The sequence below is a fragment of the Argopecten irradians genome, chromosome 9 (genome assembly GCF_041381155.1).
Source record: "Argopecten irradians isolate NY chromosome 9, Ai_NY, whole genome shotgun sequence".
NCBI lineage: Eukaryota > Metazoa > Mollusca > Bivalvia > Pectinida > Pectinidae > Argopecten > Argopecten irradians.
Window position 1 is genome coordinate 38,702,262 of NC_091142.1, and position 11,543 is coordinate 38,713,804.

Below are 11,543 nucleotides of genomic sequence, written 5' to 3' on the forward strand. Positions count from 1 at the left end.
ATTTACCCTTCGGCAAGTGGCAGCCGAAGGTCGGATCTACAAAAATGTGTCCATGCTGTTCGGCAGAACGCTAAATATAATTTTAAAAACACTTTAAAAGACCCACTTCCTTTCCAAAACGGCTTTTAATTTTTTAAATGAGAATGTAAAACGAGATCGATAATTTTGAAGAGTCGCAAAAGCTATTAACTTACCGTTAATACTACACGTATCATCACCTTCTGAACAATTTGATTAATATATTAATATATATAAAATGTTGGTTTCATAACGCGGGTCGTCTTATGTTTCCTGCCGTCGTCTTAAATACCGCGCGGTAGTTGATTACGGCTCTACCGACTGAGCCAAGAAGCATGCTCCGTCAGCTGAGTGACAGAGACCATATACGTAATTAAGTGGCGTAGCTACCATTGACGCAAAAACGCAACTGCGTGCACATCAATCAATTTTCAAAAAAAAAATCATAACTACACGTAACCGAGACTAACATTATATATTTTAATTTGTTATCCGAATCGCCTTTTATTTTTACTTTTTAGGTTTACTTTTTCCGGAAAATTTCGTTTCCAGGCACCCAGACACATTATAATGTGTAACATGAGGGATAAATCAAATACAAGTGTATAAGCATGACAGGATGGACAAGTATATGTACATAATATTAAGACATTATTATATATAGCAATTACTCTCAACATTTTTACATTTCACATGTACGAAACACAAAGTATAAATATTTCATTCATGGTGCAATAAGAAAAAAAAACCTAAATCATAAATGTAGAATATTTTGATTTCATAGTAGCATCATTATTACGATAATAGTAGAGGATTAAGTTTTTTAAGAAAAAGGGAGATATTGTCTGTTATTTACACGATTTCGCTTAAAGCGGAACGCTTCTTTGATGTTCAATAAAAGTTGCATTCACTAAACCGAATGAGTGTTTACTCCTTTTTACTACCGTGGGAAATATGTAAGCGACGTCATTCCGATGATTGTGACGTCACTGTTTGGCGGGACTGACTGCCGTTTCATTCACTCCTACTAAAAGTGACGTCACTGGAATGTTGGGGATCAAGTCAACAAATTTAGAAATTGAATCAAACGAAAGAAATTGAACATTTATTTACTGACATCGTAATATTTTCCTATTGCAACTATTACAGGAAATTCTAATTATCCGATATCGGGTTTTGTGCCCGACTAATGTCGATATTAGAGCTGAAAATGCATTGTTTCTTGATATTATTCCGCTCCTTTTGTGTTTTTAAATTCGTAAAATGAACTTAACCCGCAAAGGGCGTCAGAACGCTTGTTTTCAACGTGAATAAACACCGTAGTGATAAAGACCTTCCAAGTGAAAATTTGCATCAGGGAAATTGGGACACAAAAAGACGATTTTCTCCAAAAGTAAGTAAGTTACACTACTTTAATTTTGCTGGAACACTTAAAAAATCGTTCTGATTTCAGAATAACTGGAATTATGAAGATATCTCTTACAGTATTTTTTATTATTATTATTATATATAATGTAAGTTAACAAGCTAACCGATACTTACATTATATATATATATATCATTGGCTTCTTAGGTAAAATATGTGTTTTCGTTTAAATATCACATACAGTGTCTATAACAATAATGACAATAAAAAAAGCTAACCGAGTTTTATAACATATAGGTATAATTCTTTTTCACAAAAAATAATACGGGCAGCCACTTGAAACGTCATGATATACACGTGCATATCAAAAGGTCTCCAATACTTTTAAATGACATACATGAATGTATCAAATTACTAGTAAACGTTTCTGTCATAATTTGCGTGCCCCTATGTTTTGGCTGAGATGACCAAGATTGCATTTTACGGTCTCGGAATAGCAGTTGAGACTGCTTGTTTTACACGTGTTCATAGATATTTAACTGTCGAAAACAGATATATCTAGATTTAATATCCCATGGAAAGTTACACAATATAAGACCACGATCGAGAGCATCGTGGGTAGCGATAGGCCAAGGACATCTCCTTGCAGGCGGTGTATGGGAGTTGCAAATTATTTAGTCTAGATGAAATAAATGATTATTCTAATTACTGGTTTATGTAAATAATGAATGTACTTGCAATATTTCCAACGTTGGACATTTTTATTTTGCTATCATTAATATCGATGCTGCTATCGTTTGTGCGATGAGGAGGTTTTGCCGAGTCATCTCGGTTTTCCCTGTCGACACCAAAATAAATACAGTATTGTAAGATAGTGACCGTGTATTCTGTTTATCCTGCAACTTTTTCATTATACATAGAGAAGATGGTATTCAAAACGAAAACAAATTGCCTGTTATTTACACGATTTCGCTTAAAGCGAAATGCTTCTTTGATGATCAAGAAAAGATGCTTATACTAAATCGAATGAGTGTGTACTCCTTTTTACTAACGTGGGAAATATGTAAGCGACGTCATTCCGGTGATTGTGGCGTAACTGTTTGGCGGGACTGACTGCCGTTTCATTCACTCCTACTAAAAGTGACGTCACTGGAATGTTCGGGATCAAGTCATCAAATTTAGAAATTGAATCAAACGAAAGAAATTAAACATCTATTTACTGACATCGTAATATTTTTCTATTTCAACTATTACAGGAAATTCTTATTATCTGGTATCTAGTTCTGTGCCCGACTAATGTCGATATTAGAGCTGAAAATGCACTGTTTCTTTATATTGTTCCGCTTCTTTTGTTGACTTTAAATTCGTAAAATGAACTTAACCCGCGAAGGGCGTCAGAACGTTTGTTTTCAACGGGAATAAACACCGTAGTGATAAAGACCTTCCAAGTATGGCAACAGTGAATATTTGCATCAGGAAAATAGGGACACAAAAAGTCGATTTTCTCCAAATGTAAGTAAGTTACACTACATTAATTTTGCTGGAACACTTAAAAAATCGTTCTGATTTCAGAACAATTGGAATTATGAAGATACCTCTTACAGTATTTTTATTATTATTATTATATATAATGTAAGTTAATTATTATTTCAGAAGTTTTTAATTTGTAAAAATTACATTAAACATCAGCACACAAATCGTTCATAGTCTTCATTCATTCATTCACTCACTCATTCATTATCATACATATGCTTAATAAATATACAACGTCATTCGGTAATCATCATATCCCACAGAAGCAAAATATATTTGATTACCATTATCACACTCAATAAACAGTTTCACTATAGCTACAGCTTTGCCCACTAACATCATCACTCAATTCGCATCATCATTACCATGATCATCATCATTGTCAACAATATCTTCACTACATGTTTTTAATATCATGATCAATAACTCTTTTATTTTGGTATCATAATCAATGTTATCACATATCCTCTTATCATCAAACATAACATTATATATGATATCATCACCCACATCTACATCATCCATAAAAAGGATAATTGAACAAAATCATCACTGTACATTTTACATGTAAGCAACCAAAATTGATCTGAATGAGTTATATTTTTAAAAACATTATATGACGTTACGCTCACAAAAATACGACGTAATAATTGCAAGGGCAAATAACTCTGTAAAATAAAATGGCAGAATAATCTTTTGCGGAAGTAGTAGTGATGGTCTTCTGTAAATAAAAACGAGAACACAAATGTAATAAATAAATAGAATAGAATATTCTTTGCTTCTTGATGAATACCAGTTATATTTCATCTTGTGAGGTGGAAACTATCCTCTATGTAACTTTTGTCTTTAGGTTTTTATTTTGGAAACATGCAGACATATAGATTCGTAGTCTCTTAATCATGAACCGATTTTGTAAGTATGAGAATGACAATTTAAATTATCACATTATCTAACAAGTTGGATTTTTTGGCAGGCATCATGGCATAATCATCATTAGGTTTATAAAATATGAGTAAGTTCTGAGGTTCTGGGAAAACAGAACTATCAACTGATGATTATCATAAAAAGCATTGTTATGAGATGGCATTTAAACCTATGGAATATACAGCACATATAACAAAACAAAGCAAAGCAAAAAACAAAAAGAAATAAACAAACGCTATTTTCATAAAGAACAGTTTGCCTTATTTTTGATAAAAACTTTCGGTAAGGTTCTTCAAGTATATCAACATAATTTTGAAATATACGTAAAGGATAAATCAACACTGTACCGTCTGTCTGTAAAAACAATTATAACTTGATTAAAATAACACTTATCCTAATGCACCGGAAGCTTATAAGTGACCTGACAGATAGGGTCGTTATCTTCCCTTAAATACAACAGGGGGATACCATCCACGTTATAATCTCACGAGCAGAATATGGACCACAGTACAGCTGAACTCGAGATAGGTTTTTATCATCACCAGATAAATCTTTGATGTTCTTTATTGTAGTGATTCTGATATACCGCGTCCGTTTGTCAATGCCCCCTAAAGTACAACGAAGGTGTGGTTGGTATTTAATAGTCCATAGACCCGTCCATTACGTCCTCATCTGTCGTCATAGTTGGCTTATGGGTAAACATGAAAGGATAAAAAATTTGCTCTTTGATTATTTTCTTTTAAATATTTTCATCACCATCATCATTACCATCATCATCATCTTTTTACATCATCGTCACCATTATTGTCATTATTATCGATATCACCGCCGCCGTCTTCGTTGTCGACATCGGAAATTCGTAATCATTTTGTGTCAGTGTTGGATTCTGGGTATTCAGACATGCAGAGGTGAGGAGGCTATATCTATTAATTGTTCTTCTGGTTATTGTCGTCTTTAAAGAGGAAAGTAATCCTGATACATATTTTTTTTTTAATTCATCACCATCACCACAATTAATCTACAATCATAATCATCATCGCCATCGTCGACAAAGATGACTCATGTAAGCCGTTATCATTTCAAGCCATTGCGTTTTACAAATGTATTGACCGATCGCAGTGCCTTGCAGTAGTCGGCCAAGAAACATGTCTTCTGGTTTATTTTCCAATATTTCTAATTATAGAAGTGATTGTGTTGACACATTGATTAAGTCGGGAGCTGTAAGACCTTATCCCGCTGTACTGTTATCTCGTTTTAATAACAACAACTTCTCACAAGTCAACATTCTAATAAAAGATGGTTTATTACACAAATTCATCATATCACTTATATATGACATAATAATTAGCATCGATTTTTAATTTTGTTTGTCGAATTCTCGATAAGAGTTAATTTACTGTCTTGTTCATGATAAGAACGGCCTCGATAAGCCGGAACATAACCTCCGGATGTTACCTCGGTTCCGGGTTTTATAGTCACCGTCCGACGTCCTCATATCTGTGTGATCAGGCAGGCGGGTCTGAACCGTAATTTGTATTTTTCGTTTGATATCGCAATTTAATAGCAACATGACTGCTAACCACAGGTTGGGTATAAAATGGCGACGAAGCAGCAATCAAGAGATAAAATTAGTGTGAGGGTTTTAATTAGCACATGCGTCGAGACAGGAAATGACTATATTCGCTACACGCAGTAATTCTATTGTAAATTGATAGGGCGTAATATCCAGATACGAGTTACCGTAGATTGGTCACCCTTTGGGAGCTTATGTGTGAAACATGGAGCATGAGAAACAACTAGGAAAGGAATCTGGATAATAGTTGAATTAGGATTTTTTTACTCCCGAAAATGTCTTGCACATTTCTTCTTATTAATTCTCTTTATTCATGTTGTTGTTGAAAATGTTTTATCTCTCTATGGCAGAGTGCAATAAAGGTTTTTATTTCTGGTAATTGTTTATGGATCACTATATAGCTGCAGAAGTATTTATCGCTGGCATTTTGTTGGTGTATATATAGTAAGGATAGTTCCATTTGGTCTTTCTTGCTTTATTTTATTTCATATTGTATATGTATATATCAATGGACATTGATTTTAAATGTATATTCATAATGATTGTCAGTTATGAAAAGAACGCATTCGAAAACACACACACAATTAAAAGAACACCAAAGAAGACTTTCAACGTATATGTACAATGAGCAAACAAGTCGCCCAATTTCCTTTAAACAGGAGCGAAAACTACACTTTCCAATAGTCTTCAGTGTGTCTGTACCAATGGATAGAATTAAAGGTTTTTCTTACAATGGCGAACGTTGAACACCAGGCAAACTTGGGAGACATTGTCAAGGGAGACGTTAGGAAAAAAGGAAAATTTAGTCGCCATCAACGATCATGCAATTTTGGGAAACAGGTAAATGCCTAACGTTTTACATTCATCACCATGATATCATTGAGAAAACTTTGGTCACCATTGACATATGATTTCGGAGTCGTCCATTAATTACTGAAGTACATTAATTCTTGTGTTGTGGCTCTGTTGTTCGCCCTATTCTAATCTCTTGAAATGATGACTCTCGCCTTTCTTCTATATTGACATGCTAATTGGCATTCCAATTACACAGAATCTTTTAGATTTGTTAATAGTTTTAGAACCGAAATTATGACAGAACCATGATCAACTAATCAACTAGATAGATAACCAGAAATAAAAATTTGCGACAAACTCAGCAAAGAAGAAAGAACAAATATTCCGGAGAGTTTCACGCTTCCTTTCACAATTGCAAATAGGAGCCAAACTGACGACAAGTACCTAGTACATCTGAATTCAAGTTCAACAAAGAAAACCAAACATATCAGAACGAAAACACCATATCTAAGTAAATGTAAATCACCAAAAGTGTGTTATCACAAAACGTATTATATTTCCTGATTTCATATTACAGTAATCTGCCCTTGCGGGTAGGTATTAATTGTGACGTCTGTGTTTACGAGCCAAACGTCATACTTTTCGTAGAAAACGGTGTGAATTGTGCAAACAAATTATCGACGCCACAATGGATACCTAGGAGCAAGGGAGCTACTTCTGTAATATGCAAAGACGGAATTGAAACAGAGTAGAGGACATGATAGGTACAATGTAAGCTGCTTAAATGTGGCGGCGGATTCCGACATCCTAAAGTGAGATCTCAAATCATGTTTCTTGTTTTATTTTTACCAACAAAATGACCTATTTTAAGCCTTTGCAGTGGCATGATTACTGTGATGTTTGCATAAATGATATCCTATCAATCGGGTTGTTTATATCTTTGTCAGAACTATCGTACCTGTCCTGTGGTAGCGGACTCTGTACCATAATCGTCGACTAACGCGTTTGATCACATTTTAGTTAAGTTTTACACTATAAAAGTGAGTATGGTTATGAAAGTTTTGAAATGTCAGAATTTTGCTTTCTTATGCACAATAAGAAGATATCCAATTCCCAAAGAAGTTAAACAATAGATCATAACAAACAATCTGATTACAATCGTCTGTTCATGGCTTCGTTCACTAAGTACTATGAAGGCAACGAGCAAGCCATGACAGATTATTGTATTTCCTAAACAATGGAAACTCATTTAATGCCTCTACTAGATCTAGATATGTCGTTTCATAAGACCGAATGCTTAAATTAACGTGAAATAGGTTAGTGAATAAACACAAATCTAAATATTATCAAAAATGTAATTTTGGAATATTCCGAAACCTAGCGAATTCGGAAACAGGAGTCGTGACTCGCTGTATACAGGATTCCTGTGTAAGAAACATGACAAATTTGTTTATTTGAGATGTTTATTTCTCCCAAGGGCTACTGTAAAATAAACTTTAAAGTAAAACAACCAATATTCGTGTTATCCGATTGAAACCGTCCGTTTACAATCGACTTCTCTTCAGCGAAGGATTCTAACAAAACAACAAATCTTCCGAAGTCCAGAATTTATTGCCAGACAAAGATATCCTCTGGAGAAGCTTATACAGCTTAAACGGAATACACCCATGTTGTGTAAGCTAAGGAAGATAGTTTTACGTCAACAGTAAGAATATAGCTTTGTGTTATCCGGATATTTATAGCGTTGGCTTCGCAGTTTATTAGAGTACACTCAGATTTTTGTGTTATATCACCATAACATAAAAAAAATCTATTCAAGTTAATCCTTAAATGAAATCACAGTAAAAATCATCTTTTGATGTATGTCGATTGAATAACAGTATACTGTGATTGACACAATGGCTTTGAAGTTGGGTGTCGCTCTCCATGTAACCTTCAAATGAAGTCTCTTCATTACTGTGATTGGTCAGTCGTTTTCTTCTGAACCGCCTTCAGTTTTACTATGAGTCCAGGGGTGAATATTACGACAGTGACAGTTACCCCTGAATGAACTTATCTATTCTTGTACTATACATTTGTATTTTTGGTTGACATACTTTACGAAATAGATTAATCGTGAGAGGACATGCCATCAACTGTCCAAAAAACAAACGACAATGAAATTGAATTAAAATGGTAAGAAAGTCATGAAAGAGGTCGATTTAAAAAAATCAACGCAAAACAAATGTGGTTTGAGTTAGGTTGATTAGTTCAGTTCATTGTGCAGATTACGAAACCTTTGTGTCATGACCTTGACCTTGGATATGGTATTAATCCAATCGACCTGCTGTTATACTAACCTGAACCGAACACATGATCAGCACACTCCATCAATATGCCTGAAAAAAGATAACGTTTGGATCAGTGAGGGTTCCAGCTAATTAATTAGAGCGCGAAGGGGACGTCCATTTCTTGAAATTGTTTTCTGTAGTTGGCGGTTTGTAGGTCGGAATTTTGTGTCATAAGGAGTATTGGTTTCTGAAACAGCATTTTAGAAGCTACATAAAAGAAATTAAAATTACTGAACGTGCAGAGGTTAAGCCTACTAACGTTAAACTAACCGGCTAATGATTTTGTTTGTGATTTGATTAAATGGTTTTATTTCTTCAGACGCGTGCTAAGCTAGAGCTATCAGGATGGGAGCTAGATAGTAGACAGTATAAAAGGGTTGCAATGATTTAAGCTACACAGTACCAAATGGTCGCAGTAAGTTTAGCTAGACAGTACCAAAGGGTCGCAGTAAGTTTAGCTAGACAGTACCAAAGGGTCGCAGTGAGTTTAGCTACGACAGTACCAAATGGTCGCAGTAAGTTTAGCTAGACAGTACCAAAGGGTCGCAGTGAGTTTAGCTAGACAGTACCAAAGGGTCGCAGTAAGTTTAGCTAGACAGTACCAAAGGGTCGCAGTAAGTTTAGCTAGACAGTACCAAAGGGTCGCAGTGAGTTTAGCTAGACAGTACCAAAGGGTCGCAGTGAGTTTAGCTAGACAGTACCAAATGGTCGCAGTGAGTTTAGCTAGACAGTACCAAAGGGTCGCAGTGAGTTTAGCTAGACAGTACCAAATGGTCGTAGTGAGTTTAGCTAAACAGTACCAAAGGGTCGCAGTGAGTTAAGTGAGACAGTACCAAATGGTCACAGTGAGTTTATTTAGACAGTACCAAAGGGTCGCAGTGAGTTTAGCTAGACAGTACCAAAGGGTCGGAATGAGTTTAGCTAGACAGTACCAAAGCGTCGCAGTGAGTTAAGTGAGACAGTACCAAATGGTCGCAGTGAGTTTAGCTAGACAGTACCAAAGGGTCGCAGTAAGTTTAGCTAGACAGTACCAAATGGTCGCAGTGAGTTTAGTAAGATATTACAAAAGGGTCGCAGTGAGTTTAGCTAGACAGTACCAAAGGGTCGCAGTGAGTTTAGCTAGACAGTACCAAATGGTCACAGTGAGTTAAACTAGACACTACCAAAGGATCGCAGTGAGTTCAGCAAACAGTACCAAATGGTCGCAGTGAGTTTAGCTAGACAGTACCAAAGGGTCGCAGTAAGTTTAGCTAGACAGTACCAAAGGGTCGCAGTGAGTTTAGCTAGACAGTACCAAAGGGTCGCAGTGTGAGTTTAGCTACATGTAGACAGTACCAAAGGGTCGCAGTGAGTTTAGCTAGACAGTACCAAAGGGTCGCAGTAAGTTTAGCTAGACAGTACCAAAGGGTCGCAGTGAGTTTAGCTAGACAGTACCAAATGGTCGCAGTGAGTTTAGCTAGACAGTACCAAAGGGTCGCAGTGAGTTTAGTGAGATAGTACCAAATGGTCGCAGTGAGTTTAGCTAGACAGTACCAAAGGGTCGCAGTGAGTTAAGTGAGATAGTACCAAAGGGTCGCAGTGAGTTTAGCTAGACAGTACCAAAGGGTCGCAGTGAGTTTAGCTAGACAGTACCAAAGGGTCGCAGTGAGTTTAGCTAGACAGTACCAAAGGGTCGCAGTGAGTTTAGCTAGACAGTACCAAATGGTCGCAGTGAGTTTAGCTAGACAGTACCAAAGGATAAGCTTCTAAATTTACTTCAAGTTAAAAATATGAAAAATAATTAATTGCATCCCGAAAAAATTCCGTGTCACTATATCCAATGATGAAAGAAGTAATGATTGCGCATGCACCAAAGGCGAAATAAATTAATTTAATTATTTTTTGTCTTAATTAGACATATATATATACGATTAAACGCCAACTATTGTTCAAATGATGAATACCATTTATGATGTGTCGGCGGTGGAGCATTTTTAAATAAATTCATAATGATGCCATTATAAGGAGCATCGTTCAAGCTTCACCCAAAAATCCAAAAACGGAAAGTCAAAAGCTGATAAACTTAATAGACACATTCTATCTGTATCGCGAGTGATCCATGGGATCTTTCAAAACTGAAATTGTTCTTTAGTTTTATTTTTTCGGTACTCGAATATAAAGTTTCTTATGTGTTCACGTTCTGTTTTTAACTGTTTTTAACGGGACGCAAAAACTACCTAAAAGTATTGTTTCAAATCAAATAAAATTATAACAAAACTATTTTAAATAAAAAATTTTTTTAATTATAAAAAAAAACTTTTTTATCTTCAATCTGTGAATTTTTTGTAGCAATACCTCTTGAGTATATCATGTTGTTTTACCGACATATTGTAAATAATATGGCGTATTAAAGAAATTATTTACGCGATAGACTTTGTTGATATTTAATTTGATGGTCTACCGATTACTGACCGTGGCCTACCGCGAAATAAGAGTACATTATATATAGAATCTGGTCTAAGGTCCACTTCCTGGTATGTAATAGGTTTACACGCATGATACCCATATTCTGAAATGATATTAAAACATAAGACAATTTCTACCTCTCTCCAAATAAATATATTGATTATAGCTATATATATGAAGTCACAAGAGATTGTCTGTGGAAATGACATAAGTGTATATATTTTTTTCATAATGTACACCACAAAATAAAGTATAGATTTCTGACAGCAAAATCATTGTAAAACTAGAAGGATATCCGATCAGCGATACAAATGAAGATAATGACTGATGCATCCAAAGATGTAGTCTCAAACCAATATTGTGGAACAAAATCTCTTTAAAGATCTTAAACGAAAATCATATACATAGTGTATATCGTCATTAAAACCAGTAGTAAAAATGATAATCGATTACACAATTGGACGTGAAAACAATATAATGGTCTCATCCTTTGACGAGACCGAGTGCTTCAGAAGAGTAAACGTCTTCAATACATGTCTAGATTGAGTATGAGATCCTT